Source organism: Triturus cristatus, chromosome 4_1 (assembly GCF_964204655.1).
Source record: "Triturus cristatus chromosome 4_1, aTriCri1.1, whole genome shotgun sequence".
Lineage (NCBI taxonomy): Eukaryota > Metazoa > Chordata > Amphibia > Caudata > Salamandridae > Triturus > Triturus cristatus.
Genome location: NC_140585.1, coordinates 684845155 through 684864075, shown reverse-complemented (window position 1 = coordinate 684864075; position 18921 = coordinate 684845155). Strand labels below are relative to the sequence as shown.

General features: G+C 44.9%; 1 long non-coding RNA gene across 2 annotated transcripts in view; it reads left to right on the top strand.

The window, feature by feature from the left end:
- The first annotated feature begins 9574 nt into the window (after positions 1–9574).
- The window catches only part of LOC146855389 (uncharacterized), a 75922-nt gene continuing 66575 nt past the window's right edge, over positions 9575–18921 (top strand). For both annotated transcript variants that reach the window (XR_014980825.1, XR_014980824.1), the window contains exon 1: positions 9575–9793. This is a non-coding gene — a long non-coding RNA (uncharacterized LOC146855389). The remainder of the gene's footprint in view (positions 9794–18921) is intronic.

The following is an 18921-nucleotide window of genomic DNA, read 5'->3' as shown; positions in this document are numbered from 1 at the left end:
TACCGATTGGGTAGTTTTGATAGACAATAAGCGTTTCATATATATAGCTGGTATTATTACCTGTGACTCGGTCTACCTGTATGAGAAATGGGAGACCAAAATCAATATAGAGCGCTTAGTTACAGAAACAGTTATGATACATGGTGCAGTTTGAACGTGCTGGGGAAGTGAAAGTGCACATTCCGTATAGGGGAAGTGGGAATAAAAATAATAATAAAAAACTCACAAAAGCCACGTGAGGTGATCACTCCAAGAGTGTTGCAACAGCATATGGTACACTTACCCTATCAACTCCATAGGATAAACCACAGCAGTTCCTGGTAGGCTGCGCAAGGAGTTCCTTGCGTACTGTGGTATATAGGGGCAGTGCTTTAAAAACAAGTAGGGTTACTGAATATACAACTCCAGGGTCATTAACACCCCTTCTCTTGATTTTACAAAAATGCACTTTTTTAACTCTCATGGGGAACTCTGATATATGAAAGTCAATTATAGTTGGTGGATTGGAGAAATGCATGTTCCTGAAATTATAATAGAGTAGAGAGTCGTGCCTCTGCTTTCAGAGTGAATTCTCATATTATGCCCTGGGTGGTTGGTTTGCCCGGGTGGGGTATGAGATAACGTTGGGGTTTGTATCACGAAGGTTGTACAAGTTGTTAATATAAGTGCCTCAGTATTACATCTGAGACCCATGCGTTGGAAAAAGTCGTTCCTAAGGGTAATGTGACACCCTTGTACACATTCTAGTCACAATTAGTTTATGTTGCTGTGAGTCTGGATATGAAAGTATTGCAGCGATGTGTGGCTTAAAAAACCTTAGCGCTAATACGTATTGATTTAGTGAGGCCAAGGAGTGGTTCGTTACTAACATTGCGAGTCTACATCGCTCGTGTGTGTGCAACTGTGAAGCCTTAGCGCTAGTACGAATTGGTTGCGAAGACCCACCGAGTAGTAAATTAATTAGCAATGTGAGTCCACGGTTCCCGTGTGTCTACAAGAAACCTAAGCAATATTATACAAAGTTACAGAAGGACACGATAATACTCACTGACACGCCGAGTCCGTGTCGCCCGTCGACCTACCCCACACTACCAGGACTGGGGGGTGGGGTTCTAGGGTCTCACGTGGTATTTAAAGGCGAATCGCGTAACCGCTAGTGCGGGAGTGAGTCTGCTGTTGTTCGTTGATATTAAAGGCGACTAATCCAGTCGCCATATTGGAAGGTGTGTAGGCGGGCGGCGTCCTCGTTAGGTAGCCTATTAGTGAATAGTATTCATTGGTTATGAAGGTTATTGACGCTGTTATTAAAATAACCTAGGTAGGTGATTTAAAGACAATGTCGATATTGGGAATGGAAAGGTCATCGTATACACTGTTGTAATGTATCCCGATGCTGCAGCCGATTGTCCCATAGTATATCACAGTGTAATTATGAATAAATCACCGAGCCTCAATATTAATGGTGCAGTTGCACGCTATTGCATAGGATGACTCAAATACAGGTCTAGTAAGGACAGGCTACAGTAATCAGGAAGCTGGTCAATAACAAATGTGATTGGTAGGGAACTATGTGTGTAAAAGAGTCTTAGGGCGGTTTAAGGGAACACCATGGGATGGCGTCATTAAGTCCTACGATGTCTGTGCCACTTTTATACACCCACCTTTGTTCTTTGATGAAAAGGGCTTCTTTAGTTATATTTGGAAATGTTTCCAGAATTAGCCATTTAAAAGAGTCGGGGGGGTGTCCTTTCTCTAAAAAATGTGCACACATTTTGGTATTGATTTTTTTACAACGGAAATTGCTGCGGTGTTCAATGATACGCGTCTTGACAGGGCGCGTTGTCATTCCAATGTACTGCAATGTGCAGGGGCATGTAATCATATATACACAGTTACTTGTGTTGCAGTTGGTATGACGACGTATTTCCCACTTAAGATTAATGTTTATTTGGACAGTCTTATGTGTGTCAGTAAGGTGGCACACAGAACATGAACCACAAGGGAAATGCCCGGTCACAGGGGGCAGGTCCCATAATGGTCTCTGTGTTATCTGTCTCTGTGGTCGAGGGCGGGTGTGGATCACCGAATCCCTCAGGTTCCTTGTACGCTTGAAAGCGAACCTGGGTGGTGCTAGAGTCATGGAGCCTGTGTTGAGTATCTTCCAATGTCTTTTGATCACTTTCGTGATCTGGTTAGAGACCGGAGTGAACGAGGTAACACAAGTGAGGTTCTCCGCTTGTATTCTGGATTTAGGTTCCAGTAAGGCCTCTCTGGGATTGTTGCGGGCTCTTTTGTTGGCCTGAGCGATCTGTTTGGCTGGATATTCGCGTGCTTTTAGATTCCTAGTCAGTTTTTCCGCTTCCATCTTATAATCCTTCAGGTCGCTACAATTGCGTCTTATCCTGAGAAATTGTCCCACGGGTAAGTTGTCTCTTAAGCTCCGCGGATGGTGGCTGGAGTATAGTAGCAGACTGTTTCGATCGGTTGGTTTTTTGTATAGTGTGGTGGAAAGAGTGCCTCTGTGAAGATTGATATTCAGATCTAGAAATGGGATACTGTTTTCTGACACACTATGTGTGAATTTGAGATGTGGATCCAAGGTATTGATCCAATCGCAGAACTCTAGACAGGCTGATGTTTCCCCTCTCCATAGTATCAAGATGTCATCAATAAACCTCTTCCAGAGGTAGATGTCAGTGCTGTAGGGGTTGGTGTGATGAAAAATATGGCGGGTCTCAAAATCGGACATGTACAGACAGGCCAGACTTGGCGCAAAGGTGCTGCCCATACAAGTGCCCTGTATTTGTTTGTAGATCTGCCCTTTGAATTCAAAGAAATTTTCTGTCATAGCTAGAGTCGCACAATCCATAATGAAACTTATGGGGGTGTTATGTTGCCACGATTCATGATGAAGGATGTTTTCCACCACTTCTAGTGTAGCCCTCTGGGGTATGTTAGTATATAGGGCCTGCACATCTAGGCTAATCAACAAGGTGATCTCATCTGTAGCGGGTAGATCAACTAAGAGTCTTAATAGATCTGAAGTATCCTGTATATAGGATGTTGTCTTTTGCACTAGGGGTTGGAAAAAATAATCACAAAATTGTGACAAAGGTTCGAGCACTGAGCCTATGCCCGATACAATGGGTCTCCCGGGTACAGGGAGGGTCCCTTTGTGGATTTTTGGGAGGGTATAAAAGTATGGTGTACATGGGTTCTTTTTTACCAGGAAATTGGCTTCCTTTTTACTTATCCAGCCTTGACTCTCAGCCGAGAAGACTAAGGCTGTGATGGTAGTTAGGAGACGCGGTGTAGGGTCAGTAGGGACAGGAGTGTAGTAAGCTCGGTCACTCAGTTGCCGCTTGCATTCTAGCTCGTAATCCACAGTATCCATTATTACTGTAGCCCCTCCTTTGTCTGCCTGTTTAATAGTAATGGAAGTGTCATTGGATAGGTTGATGATAGTTTCAGTTTCTGCTTTGGACATGTTGTTATAATGCCTGGGGTTCGTTATATTGGCTAGGTCCTTAAGAACAGCTTGTTCAAAAGTGATAACTTCAGGCGGAATCATGCTGGTATTAGGAGTAAAAGTGGAGGCATTGTGTAGTCCACTATCTGTCTGTTGAGGTGCCTCAGTGTCGTTGAAAAAGGATTTTAATCGGATTTTCCGAAAAAACTGTTGAATCTCGCATTGTTGTTTGAAGGGATCACTTTTAGGTGTGGGTACAAATCCTAAACCCTTCTGCAAGACCCTCTGTTCCATTTCACTGAGGTTTCTCTGTGAGAGGTTAACTACTAGATCTTCTTTTTGTTGGTCGTATGGCTCCGTGTCTCCATGGTTCTCGGAGTATCTTCCCACTGGATCCTTGTTCCTTGTGGCTGATTGTTTTTTCTTCTTTGCCCTCGCCCTCTGCCCCAGCCTCTGCCTAAAAAAGGAGGGTTATACATAGGTGGGAAGAACTGGGGGGGGCCTTGTGGTGGCATGGGATATGTTGGTGGGCCCTGTTGGTGCACCGGATACTGCCAAAATGCTGGGTGTTGATAAGCGGCCATTTGGAAATCTGGATAGAACTGGCGATTTCCTCTACGGGAGTTGCCGTAATTCGCTGAGTCGGTGCTAGAGTTGCTGTTACTAGATGAGCCTCTTCTGGATGAGTTGGACCCTGAATCTCCAGAGTTGTTGGAATTCGGAGGTATGAAGTCTTCTTTCAAATAGGGATAGACTTTTTCTTTATCGAAGCTACTGACATCTTTTTGTAGTTTCTTGACTTTCTGTTTCATAAGGTATTCGCGATGTTCGGCCATTTCATGGTTGATTTCTGTTAGTTTGGTTTTGAAAAATGATGATGTTGTTGCACTTTTTAATGTGCTTTCCATTAATTGGATCCTCGTCAGTAGGGTCTCTGCTAATCGCTTAGCTGTATTGATAATCAATATAAGAAGGTCCCTGGTACATTTCCAGGAGACTTTGGACCAATCAACTTTGAAGGTTCCGTCTTCCAAGAAGATTCTAGGAAAAATCTTGACTATTAAGCCGTTAGGGGCGATGTTTGCCCTCAGATATTCTGTCATCAGGGCGCCATGCAGGGTGATCTTGACCCAATCCCGTTTCAAAGATGAAAGGGATTGCCAGTCTTCTGTCTGACTCCCTGTGGCTGCCCCGCCGTCGGCACCCAGGATGGATGGGGCGTTAAGGATTTCATCAGCTAACTCATCACCAAAACTGAGACCTTGGCCTTCCATCTCTGTGGGAGGTTGTGTTAAATGTGGAACTGCAAGATGTTAGGCAGTGGGGGGTGATCACAAACTGTGGCTCTCGGAGGGGTGCAACCAAAGTATTGGTTACTGGATAAAAGGTCTAAAGCTAAAAGGGGGATATACACTAGTTAACCCACCAATAAAGGCCCCACGGATGAAAATCCGTGCATATGTGAATCAACAAAGGAAGGGGGGCCTAACGGGCTTTTGAAGAGGTCCAGCTAAGTTATGCCCACAGATACAAGAAAAAATTGATGACAAAGCTGTTCCTAGGGGGAAGGACGCACCATGTACGGGGAGAACTGTTATGGATATTGGAGCCCTCACACAGCCATCAGGATATTGTGAATCACATACCCTTCAGGATGTAATGTAACATCATCGGGCTGCTCCTACGTCGAGTCGGCTGGTGCAATACCCGACGGGCTCTGGTTTAGAGAGCACTCTTATGGAGATCTTTAATATCCAAGATAGCCGATAGTTCAAATTGAAGGGTGAGGCTCGATGAAAGTGTAGATGAATGTATAAAATAGGGGAGGAAGTACGATCTCAACAATTTTATTATGATGTCTCCTCACCTAATTAAAATATGAGGTAAAAGTGTTAGTGACTCAGATTAATGTTCTGGGTTGCCTACACTGCCTCGTTATGGTCAACATGTTTCTCACTATAACTGAGATGTACTCAAGTGATTCATCAGGACCTTAAAATTCTATCTACAAATACATGTACCGATTGGGTAGTTTTGATAGACAATAAGCGTTTCATATATATAGCTGGTATTATTACCTGTGACTCGGTCTACCTGTATGAGAAATGGGAGACCAAAATCAATATAGAGCGCTTAGTTACAGAAACAGTTATGATACATGGTGCAGTTTGAACGTGCTGGGGAAGTGAAAGTGCACATTCCGTATAGGGGAAGTGGGAATAAAAATAATAATAAAAAACTCACAAAAGCCACGTGAGGTGATCACTCCAAGAGTGTTGCAACAGCATATGGTACACTTACCCTATCAACTCCATAGGATAAACCACAGCAGTTCCTGGTAGGCTGCGCAAGGAGTTCCTTGCGTACTGTGGTATATAGGGGCAGTGCTTTAAAAACAAGTAGGGTTACTGAATATACAACTCCAGGGTCATTAACACCCCTTCTCTTGATTTTACAAAAATGCACTTTTTTAACTCTCATGGGGAACTCTGATATATGAAAGTCAATTATAGTTGGTGGATTGGAGAAATGCATGTTCCTGAAATTATAATAGAGTAGAGAGTCGTGCCTCTGCTTTCAGAGTGAATTCTCATATTATGCCCTGGGTGGTTGGTTTGCCCGGGTGGGGTATGAGATAACGTTGGGGTTTGTATCACGAAGGTTGTACAAGTTGTTAATATAAGTGCCTCAGTATTACATCTGAGACCCATGCGTTGGAAAAAGTCGTTCCTAAGGGTAATGTGACACCCTTGTACACATTCTAGTCACAATTAGTTTATGTTGCTGTGAGTCTGGATATGAAAGTATTGCAGCGATGTGTGGCTTAAAAAACCTTAGCGCTAATACGTATTGATTTAGTGAGGCCAAGGAGTGGTTCGTTACTAACATTGCGAGTCTACATCGCTCGTGTGTGTGCAACTGTGAAGCCTTAGCGCTAGTACGAATTGGTTGCGAAGACCCACCGAGTAGTAAATTAATTAGCAATGTGAGTCCACGGTTCCCGTGTGTCTACAAGAAACCTAAGCAATATTATACAAAGTTACAGAAGATACATTCATCTACACTTTCATCGAGCCTCACCCTTCAATTTGAACTATCGGCTATCTTGGATATTAAAGATCTCCATAAGAGTGCTCACTATTGCAATTATGCAACACAAAAATGTAACCCAATAAATGCAACAATATATGGCAGTAGTCTCATCCAGGGCATTAGCAATTGACTTCATTCAGCCACAACTTCTGAGTTGAGCATAAAAGTATAAAATAAAGACTTCATCCAAAAACGTAATCACGTGGTACTCAATTAAGATCAGTAAAAGCATAACAATTGCTTGACTTGAGGGTTCTCAGTATATATGGACAGTTTTCAGGATTCATGGTTCGTATATGCCCTGTTTTCCCTGCACTCCTAACATTTATTCCCATGAACAGCTTGCAAGGGTTGTAATAAAGAGTTAGGCCATAGTTATAAAAGCATGACATTCAGCACAGGCAAGGAGTTTGGCTAGTTCTGAAGAAAATAATGTTGTTGTAAGAACATCTACTTTTCATGTGGTTTCTTTTAACATTTGCATCTTTTCTTCTATAAAAGCGCTCATTTTTTATTTTCATAATTAAACGTATTAAAATGTCCTTAACACAAATTAATATCTTTAAACATATTGTGTATAAATACAAGGGCCTTTAATTTTATATACCATTTTTACGAACTGCGATATTCTAAGCATGTTAAACATACTCGAAATCAGAATACTGTAAACTAGGTAGCTTAACAGTTCAAAACTTAAGCAATATTATTGGAAGGTTGGGGCATATCAGCAACACCTGGCAATAATTATCGCTAAGCGCACTTGGCGCTAGGATAATTATCGACGGCTAGCGTGGATTTTTATCACTGAGATAGCGTGCTATTAGCAACGCTTATCTCAAAAGTGATAAAAATCCTAGCGCTAACTGCCACACGAGAGATTATTGCTGGAAACCCAGCAATAATCCCACGAAGTTTGGCGATAGCTTGCTGTTAGGGCCTCACATACTTAGCCATGATATCCACCTTCCATAGGATATCATGGCTAAGTCAGTTTCAAAGCAGGCGTAAGGAAAGTAGCGATAACAGAGGTTCCTGGGGAGGAACGCCCACTTTGCATCTCATTAGAGATGCAAAGATGGGCATTAGGAATTCAGGCGCTAAGGCAAGGTTTCACGCGTTAGTGTGACCTTGCTGATATTATCGCCGCTTTTCGGCAGAAAACGGCCGCAAAAGCGGCGATAATTTTATATTGCCGCCTTGTAGATATGCCCCCAAGTTGTTTGGGTTAGCCAAAGGTATTATTTTGGTGCCCAAAACACTGTACTGTTTTTATACTATCAAGACAGTAAATGTTCTTTAGAAATGTATTAACAAAAATATAAAAGCAAACTATATATAGTCAGCATTCCTTAACAAATATACACTAGGTGTCACTGCAACCTACAGTAATAATATCACACAATAATCTTCTAATTGAGGTTTATAAACATTATTAGTCTGATGAGCTCTAAGGTACTGCCAAATGTAAGAGGGGATCTCCTATCGCAATATTGTCCTTATTTGGGGACCTGTAGATTTTTCACAAAAGTATGGCAAGATGTGTCTGCTCCTCTAAATTCAAGGAGTTTAAGAAGTAGATTATAATTTGGTATGGGCATTTGTCCACCTCAAGGATTTGTAACACCAGCTTGATAGAGTGAACCCTAAAGTTGCTGAATTAAGTTGAGCTTAACCTGCAGCACCAAAATAGTTAAAAAGTAAAAAAAAGACAATAGAAATTCCCAACTGAATTACAAAAATAAAGTAAAATTTAGTATCTCTCACACAAAAAACAAGCATTGAAAATGCAATATGTCTCGCCTTTAATTAAGTTAAAGCCATTTTCTTTGCTAATGGTATTGTATAGCAAAGCAAATGGCTTTAACTTAATGAAAGGCGAAACCTATTGCATTTTTAATGCTTGTTCAATATTATATACACACCATAGTTGCTGCTTATTTATCTTATACAACGAACAACCATTGACAAAGCCAATAGTCCTGACGTGTTACAGGTATGATGTTACTTGTTCTATCGTATATCTGGATGCAATGACAAACAGCAAAATACAAGTCGGATGGCACACTATGCTAAACACAGATTGTTAGTTTATGTGTTTTTAAGCCACGCCCTTAATTACATTAGGCACGCGCCTTTGAGATACTCCAGAGTTTTTGTTCATCCCACTTAAAGCCCTGCTGCTAGGGGTCAAAGAGAAAGGTGTGGACAAGGTGAGAGGACAGAGGTGTGGTTTGGGCAGGATGACCTTCTGCAGGCAATGAAGTGGCCGGCCATTTCTCACCGAAGCGTCTCCGCTCTGTGCCATGAATACAGCGCCCGCATCTGCCCTGCGCCACACCTTCCCTCGGACTCTTTACAGGCCCGAGTGCCCGCCACGCAGAGGCTCCGTGAGGGCAGCACTCGAAGACAAAGGCCTGCCCAATGCACCTAAGCCTGATCGATTGAGCAACACTAGGTGGCAGATTTTATCTCGGGATTAACCAGATTTTGGGGAGGCTGTTAATCCCCCCTGGGGGATTCGCGGGTTGTTTAAACGGCTAGAGCCGCAATATTGCGGGAAATCTATCAAGAAAGTGGAATCCATTCAGGGGTATTCATGGCCTCTCGGCGCCGGTGCTCGAGCACTCCCTGGAGAGGCGCCCTACACACAGCAATGCAGTAAGACACGGCTCTCTTGCCCAAAGAGCGCGAGCGGGGGACGGGGCTGCAGCCAAACACATTCATGGCTCCTAATATCCAGGGGCTATAGGGATGGCGACTCAATTAAAATAAGGCTGCACCAGTGCTTAATTTGTGCCGGAGCTTTCCGGTGCTTAGCACCGGCACTTATTTCTTAGGGCCGGGTCTACCTATTACAGAGCATGCGACAAAAACATATGATTAGTAGTGCGAGTTACCGATCTTCTACCTGCACACGGAGCACCAGAAACAGCTGGTGAGATGACATGACATCCTTAGCTCAGCATAAGTAAATCATGGTAGCGCGAGTGCCCTATGGCCGCTACCAATCAAGGCTGCATTCCTGCTTCATGAGCAATTGTTAGCCCGGGACTCGTCCTCCCTCCTTGACCTTGAATTGGAAGTGTTTCCTCCAGAGTCGGACTGACCAATGCAGGTTAAGGTCCCGACTTTTCGCCCGCCCCACCATACTGCGCAGCTGCAGTCATTCAACACAGAAGCTAGCAGCATGACGCGCAGAACCAGGTCTATAATTGAAAAAAACAAAAGGCAGTAAGTAATTAATAACTATTTCATGTTTGTTTCCTAACGTGCTACTGTCTGGTACTTTAAATTTATTTTAACCCCTGTCTGTGAGCATGGCATGACATCGGAAGGAGTGGGGAGAACAGAGTGGCAAGCAAGGGCGCTGGTAGGGAGAGAACGCTAGCAGGCCAGTGGGCATTACTCAGAGGGAGCAAGCCCAGGGCTGCCCTGCAGCGAGGAACCCTGAAGTCAGGCTGAGTGACAAAGGGGCTCCATGCGGAAAGAAGGGGGCCCGAGGACATGGGGGGAGGGACTGGTTAAGAGAACGGGAAACAGGCGTGTGGGCAGTTCCGAGGTAAAGCCCGGGAACTCAGTGGTTGATATTTGGAAATGCTAACAGGTAAGAAGGGGCCCTATCAATCGGGAATGCAGGCGGAAATGAATGTCTGGCACTGCACTGGTAGTAGAGGGCTGAAGGGCAGTGGGCAGTACCGGTAAAGAGAGAGGGAAACGGACGTGGGCACTTCCGAGATAAAGGGCTGCAATGCACTGGGTGGTACTAGCGCTAGATTACAGGGGCTTGGGTGTAGTGGGGAATAAATGCTGACATGAGAACTGCCTGCCAGCCAGTGAGGGGCGAGGGCAGCAGGGTAGTTTAAAATACTGGTGGCAGATCGAAGGGGTGGCAAGGCGAGGGGGGTGCGAGCATTTTGTGCCCCCAGGTGGATATCAAGTGGCCAGATGAAGGCACACTGGTCAGTGTATGCGAAATGTGGGGGGTTCTGGGAGCGATGCCTTCTCTGTGGACAGCGAGGGCCTGATGGTTGCAGAGAACACCTTCTGTTCTGATTAACCACTTTCTGCCCAGCCCTCGTGCCGTATCTCATTCTCAGACTATTTAACATGCCTCAATTCAATTGGAAGTCTGGATGAAAGCCACAGACTGCCCTCTTTTTCATTGTTCATTGGCAGCCCATGGCAATCCCTTCACTGTGCCCCCTTCCATGGCAGTCTGTATGAAAACCACAGACTGCCCTCTTTCTCATTGGCAGCCCATGGCAATCCCTTCACTGTGCCCCCTTCCATGGCAGTCTGTATGAATGCCACAGACTGCCATCTTTTTCATTGGCAGCCCTCAACATTCCCTTCACTGTGCCCCCTTTCATTGGCAGTCTGTGCCAAAACCCCACAGTGCCCCATTTGTTTTCGACATTGATATCTGTGCGTTCCGAATACAGAAGCCCCTTTCCTAATGTCTTTTCTTATGGCACAGCCAGGGCTGGAAGGAAGTGCTCTTCTCTTGGCTTGAGGGTTCACAGTGGAGAGTTTCATTTGCCAGGTAGTGATGTCCTTCTGCTCTCCTTGCAGTGCACCCTTCGCCCAGTGACACTGACACCTACCGCATAGCTGCCAAGGTTTCAAATTCCTATGAGTGCCATTTTCATAATTTCAAGTATATCAGTGTAATTATGAATGACATTTCAACGACTATGATGAACACTTTCTGGAGAGCAAAATCAAGCAATGAAAATGAGATAAACACATAAATATCAGACATTGCACCCATTTGTGCATTGAGATTGTCTGACTCATACGTTTTGAGCTGATCCATCACCCTTTATTAAAGCATCTGCTACGTTATGATCCCAAACAGGGCGTTGCACGTCCATAATTGTTCAACACCTTTGAGCGATGTTTGTAATTTATGGGACAAGCTTATGCTTAAAATGTAATCCATTTTGCTCCGAAGCAAAAATATTTCTCTGGTGTGACTTGCAACAAAACCTGAGTCCAAAATATCTATAATACTTAAGGCCTCCTATTCTTAATCCCTAAATTCATTACATTTAAGTTTCTTTTTCAAATGTGTATGTTTGGAACCTCCTATCAAAACCTTACTATGAGGAAGGCTCGCTTGCTGAAATTCAGATTTGGTATTACATCTGACTTTTAGCAGTGCCAGTTGAGGATGTGGGTGGAGTCAATAGAGTAAGTGGGTGGAGCCAGTGGAGGAAGTGGGTGGAGCTTGGGAAAAGTAGGTGTGGCCTCCGACAAACATTTGAGCACCTGCACTTCATATTTTACAAATTAAGCACTGGGCTGCACAGGGTACACACGAGAGCAATACGAGTCGAAAGGCATGGACTATGCTGGGAGCGTGCGGCATCTGCGCGTCAGCGCGAGCTGCATTGTCGGGACAGATTTTGCAAGGTGTTTAATTTCCAACTTTTGTTTAATGCTGTTCCTTGTCATGGACTTTCTAAGCCTCTTAAGGCCCTCGATAACACGATGGACTGACTATTCATGACAGAGACTCCCACACAAATGTCACAGCCTGTTAGACTTATGACATTTAAATAAACGTTCTATGTAAACGACCCTACGTGCCATCTGTAACCAGGCACCCCCCAAGTGTGCAAATCATCTTACCGTGCAAAGCGCTCCGCTGCCCTTCTGGGCTAGATTGGCGCTACATAAATATCCCTAAATAAATAGATACTCACATAAATACATTAAGATGCCTTGTAATTGGAGAAGATACAAAGCTACAATCAGCTGTGAGCAGGGTCTACCTCCACAGAGCAATTCAAGTTGTGAAGAAATGCTACACAACCACTAGGTCCCCATTCCAGTTACCCTCTTAAATGTTTGTGTGTATCTTCTGAATGAATGTATGTACACAAGTGTGACTTAAGCTTTACAATGTGGTGAATTTACTGTCTAATTGTAGAATCAAGGAAAAAAAGCATTAGCAATGGCAATCAGTCTCGCTATTGGAATCTCATATGTATTTAGCTATGCAGCACATTAGCGGAGGGGGAGCGCGACACTCGCAGACCTAAAGCTACAGCGGCAAACACCATCAAACAGACGCCCTTAAACACCAGGGCAGACCTCGGCCTGTGACACTTGCTGCATGCACTGCAGTCGCAGGATTAGTTCAGTTCAAATGTATGGGGAGAGTCTGTCACTCAGACGCTGCGGGGGATGGGTCACGGAAATCGATCCTCCGCTTCGGATTTAAGGGGCTGAACTCAACTGTTACAGACTGCAATTAATGTATTAGAGTGGTAGCTGAAACTACAGGACGAGGCACTGCTAAAAGTAAATTTAATTTGAAAAGCCAAGGAGATTAGCACAGTGGTAGACACTTACTCTGTAGCAGAATTGGCATGACGGTACCGGGCGGGGCCAACCACGACGACCCCCCCTCCCCCCCTGATGAAAACCAAACAAAAGGAGTACCTGTGAGAATGAGGATATTTCATATTTGTAGTTACGTGCAATGTCATCGGGAACAAGAGTGACGATTTTATTATATGTGATGTAGATATAAACGTCAGCATTTCTGACTGCTTGTTATGAACAATCAAGGGCCAGTGCCGCTCTGAGGCCCGTTTCACTAGAAGCTGCTCTCACGGTCACTCAGTGCTGCCCTCCTTTCTCTCTCGAGGTGGAAATGTAAGCACACTTGCCGCAGAACCGTTGAAATATATAAATAAACATGTCCGCTTGTTTATTTTTTCTACGTCCCTGAGGCTGTCGGGGCATACAATTCAACTTGTACAAGGAAGTGGAGCGGCCGGCACAGAGTGGAATCGCGCGCAGCTTCTGAATAAATGGCTTCAGAGGGGAACCAAGTCCTGGAGGGAGGGCAAGTTGTGGCCGCCAGGGAGAGGCACACGGGAGAAGAATGGAGGTGGCAGCCATAGAAAGCTCCCCGAGCTGGACGCATCAGATTTTGTGTCTTTCCCGGAAAGCTATTCACGTAACTTATTTGATGGAGACAATAGCTGCTGATTGCTTAAAAACTACTAACAGCAAAGCGAGCAGATGAGCACGACCTCCTAGGTGGCAATGAGCAAGATGACCATCTGAATCTCCGCACCGGCCATGCGGCGAAAGCTGCGACCCCGGCGGCGAGAGATGGGGAGAAAGAAGGAGGGGCCCGATGGGGGGGGAGGGAGGGAAAGCAAAAGCACGCCGCCATGCGCGCGTGCATGCACATTTTGTCCACCCATACGCGGCAAGCTGTATACACGAAGCGGCATTTTCGTTGCAAGGACAATGAAAACTTTGCAAGATGGCGTCGGGCTGTCCACTGTCCGTACGTACACGCGCATGCTGTTAGCTTTGGACAAATGCCGAAAGCAGCCATCTATGTCCATCCCTACGTGTGCATGTAAGCCATTGGGAGAATTGATTGCAAAAGGCACTCGATGGCGAGACCAGCGCATGCGCTGCTATCGCCAGGCAAGACCTAAAAACCAATAAGGGAATCAAAGATATTAATTTTTAAATTTTTAGGTAAAGATAGCACCAAAAAGCTCTAAGAGCCAATGATAGTCTATGGAAGTGGTAGACTGGGGCATGGGTGGGATTGCAGGCTGACTGCGAAGGAGCACAGGCCAGATACATCAAGTGGGGAAAAATCAGTCCGGTCAAATATTTTACCTTCTGCCTTAGGGCCTAATTAAGAGTTTGGCAGATTGGATACTCCATCACAAACATGACAGATATCCTGTCCGCCATATTACAAGTTCCATTGGATATAATAGAGTTATAATTTGGCGGACAGGATATCTGTCACATTAGTGACAGATTAAATTTGTCTGCCTAACTCGTTATCATGCCCTTAGTATTTTTATGAAACTCAAAATCCTCCAGCCGGTCAAACCTGAAGCTATATCAGAGGAAGGTTAATCAAATTCAGACACCTTTGCTGCAGGGTCCCCCTGATTGCTCTGAAGGTCTTGAAACTCCAAAAATATTCCTAGTCCCAACTTTTCAGGGTTTCTGGAGCAGCTCTTCTGAGTCACTTCAAATGCTCCTAAGACCTCAAGGACACCACTTAAGAGCCAGGACTCACTCTAGCAGAGGCCACCAGCAAGGTCCAACCCGTGTCTGGTGTCCAGTTGATATTGGACAGTTGGTAACTTGAGGAAAAGGGACTCTTGCAGCTTGTTGAGTCCTTGTAACCACAAGATAGGTCAGTCAACTGACTCTTGGAGTCTACTTCATTGTCCGATATGAAGAAACCCTTCTCCCCTTGTGCAGAGTCTGTGTGCCTACCCAGAGGTGTGTCCATGGAACCACGCAGTCCTCTCCTCTGTGGCCACTCAAAATCAGTTCTGGAGGTAGCTCCTCTCCCATTGGGTTTGGTGGCATCCTGACCTGGGGTGAAAACGGTTGCCTTCTCCAAATCTCACCTTACATTTACTTGTAAAATAGCAACCCCTTTTATAGGTTATTGACATTCCTAGGTTAACCCTAATTGGACTTTCTGCAAGGGGAAGAAAACACCTCCCCACACTCAGGCCACTGTTACTGTTCTGGTAGCAGTTGTCACATCTTATTAATAGCAATGCTTGGGCGCTTGGCTGACATTAATTTGAGGAACCCTACCTGGCTGATACTTCTGCCGATCCTGCTGAAGGTCTCTCCCCGCTGCCGCGTCCTCCACCAACAGCGCGGCCGCAGTGGGGGAGGGAGGAACTACATTACCCGTGAACCTTTGCGGCAGGAAGCCGTCATCGGGGGATCCCTTTTCGCGCCAGGAGGCGTTTAAAATTGTGAGGTCTTCCCCGGTGGAGTGGGCGCTTGGCTGACATTAATTTGAGGAACCCTACCTGGCTGATACTTCTGCCGATCCTGCTGAAGGTCTCTCCCCGCTGCCGCGTCCTCCACCAACAGCGCGGCCGCAGTGGGGGAGGGTGGAACTACATTACCCGTGAACCTTTGCGGCAGGAAGCCGTCATCGGGGGATCCCTTTTCGCGCCAGGAGGCGTTTAAAATTGTGAGGTCTTCCCCGGTGGAGTGGGCGCTTGGCTGACATTAATTTGAGGAACCCTACCTGGCTGATACTTCTGCCGATCCTGCTGAAGGTCTCTCCCCGCTGCCGCGTCCTCCACCAACAGCGCGGCCGCAGTGGGGGAGGGAGGAACTACATTACCCGTGAACCTTTGCGGCAGGAAGCCGTCATCGGGGGATCCCTTTTCGCGCCAGGAGGCGTTTAAAATTGTGAGGTCTTCCCCGGTGGAGTGGGCGCTTGGCTGACATTAATTTGAGGAACCCTACCTGGCTGATACTTCTGCCGATCCTGCTGAAGGTCTCTCCCCGCTGCCGCGTCCTCCACCAACAGCGCGGCCGCAGTGGGGGAGGGAGGAACTACATTACCCGTGAACCTTTGCGGCAGGAAGCCGTCATCGGGGGATCCCTTTTCGCGCCAGGAGGCGTTTAAAATTGTGAGGTCTTCCCCCGCGTCGCGGGACGCGCGCGGGACACGCCGGGCTAAGCCCGGGCAAAGGGCGGGCCCTCTGTGGCCCTCAGGGGACTGAGGGGGACGGGACGGGCCACCCCCATTGCATTCATCTTGCCATCCAGGACAAAGCTGTGAGGTGATTTCTGTATCTCATCCGTGTGCTATATGTTACCTTGCACTGATACGAGCATAGGTTAAGTGTAATATTCAGCTGTGTTGGAATATAGAGGGATAGTCTGCAAAAAATGACGAAAACCGGAAAGACTCCGGTGGCTACAAGATCATCCACTAGAAAAAATCTCACCCCCTCTACACCCTTGCCATCCTTAACAGCTATTGACCTTATGCTGCAGAAAACGATCAGTGTAGTAGCTGATGCGATTCAAAATACGGAGAGACGTCTCTCCTTGACTCCGAATATGTGTTTCCCAAATCTTTCAATGCACACCACTGAGCATAATAACACTGTGGAGTCAACTATAAATGTGGACGATTCGCTCTTGTTGCAATCCTTCTCGGGGTTACCGAGTGGTAAAGGTTGTAGAAATGAAACACCCTCAGGTCTGATCATTCTAAATAGTAATGAAAGAAGTCCTTCGTCCACTACTAATGGCGGGGCTAGCGCTAGCCCGTGTCTAGTACAACCAGGAAACATGTCAATAAACTCCCCAGGAGAGGTACTTGCTGAAAGTTCCCCCCTGACTAGCATAACAGTGACAGATAAGTCTCCTTCTCCCAAAAAGAAGAAAGGACGTAATGGGAGAAAAAAAACTAAGTCTATTACGAGGAAGATTTATAAACCTCTGGGCAACCATAAATCCTCAGCCAAAGATGTATGGCTTAATTTTAAATTGGCTAAACCAATAATGAGTACATCTAACATGGCTACAACATCTACCAAACAAGATTTACCAATAGCCAAAGAAAAACAGCCAAAAACTAAAAAACCTCATATAGATGAGACAACTCAGACTGAAAGGGTGAGTTTAACCGATACATCTCACCTGACAGATCTAGAACGGCTGGTTAGACTTCTTCTCCAGCCTATAAATGAGAAAATCACTAATATAGAGTTAATGTTAGCCAAACTCGAGAAATATCGAGATAATATCCAGATCGCAAACCCCAAATCCCCTCTTACCTTTATACAGACTGACAATTCAGAAACCGTTTGTTGCAATACGGCAATCATTACCCCTACGGGATCTAATGCTCAGAACGACAAACCACAACACATAAGAACACAAAAAGAACCATTAGTGTTGTCGAGTGTATCCTCCATGCTGGCATACTCCATAGCTGACAATGACGAGAGCGAATGGGCCGCAGAAGATTTATCCCAAGTATCATCTGCCGATCGAGCTATGCCCATTAGGACTCTACCAGCGGTACCCCTAGCCACAAATATACGACCAACACGAAACCTCATGCAACCCCCACAAAACAAAAAACCCATTCATATTCATCTCCCTCCGGAATCCCAACTACACACCATAGTAATGATAGGTGTCCCGCAATTAGAAAAGGATAAGGAGGAGAGATATGGGGACTTGAAAAATAAAGTAAGTCATTGGTTAACCACGCATAGACCGCTCCCCAGACACATCAGTGGTAAAATCTTAAATGTCAGGAGGGTCGATTGGGTGGGCCATAGATTTAAATCTACCGAGGGGGACTGCATTCTCGTTACTTTTGCTGATAATCGAGCAGTAAAACACATTATTGGCTGGAAAGATGACACGATCAATAGTTTGATCCGCACTAAAGATTTAAGCTATTTCTATCCCACAAGTGATTATGGCATTAATAAGTTGCCTACACACCCTATCATTGAGGAAAAAGATAAGTATGTCACCTACAACTCACATTTTAATGGAGAAATACCGATGAAGTATTCTTATAACACAGGACATTACAGACAGCATAGAAATGATATATTTGGGGGACCCAGAAATGTTAACTATCCAGTTGCTTATCATGAAAGACGGAAGACCCCAGATGACCCATATTGCTATCAAAATCATTTCCAACCAATACCTTCTAACACATATTATAATGTCCCAACCACAAACAGGTTTGATGTTTTTTACGAGCAAAATGGTCTAGAAGGGGTTGATTGACTGTATGCTGCAGCAGCAATGCCTACGCTTGCTGATTCCCCATTAAGTGATTTTAATTGCGATGCTTCCATTTGTCATCCAAATAAAGAATTAGTCAACATAAATTTTGTAGAACCAGATATAGATTGTTTGTTATCCAGGCCTGTATCCCTTGATTGTGAATATCCTAATATATTGCATCATCAGTCTGACGCACTTAACGTTGACCTATCTAATGTAGAATTAAAATTCTCTGCAGTAGAAACTTTGGGATTTACTGTCAATGAACAACAAAACCAGTTATCAGAACTTACTAGTACTGAGGCTCCCATGAACACAGAGAATGATGATGGTTGTAAAATGAGTTTAGTTTCCTGGAACATTGCAGGCTTGGCAGACAAGATACGCGACCCTGCCTGGCTTGCTTTTGTTAAAAAATATGCGATTATATGTCTCCAAGAAACATGGTTAGAAGAAAATACTGCCTTCATCGAAGGGTATCAAAGCTTCCTTAGGCCAGCATCCCCCTCTATTAGTGGCAGAGCAAAAGGGGGCCTGGCCATTTTTATAAACCTGGCCCTGTCTTGTGATATAACCATTCACCAATATGTAAATAGTAACCTTCAAGTGCTTATATTGAAGAGAGGCAAAAATGCTCTGACTTTAGTCAATTTTTATAACGCCACATCTAGTCAAGGGGAATGTAACATACTATTATTGAATGAAATGTTGAAAGAAGGAACAGACATATTACCTTGTAAAGTATTGATTGTAGGTGACTTTAATGCACATCC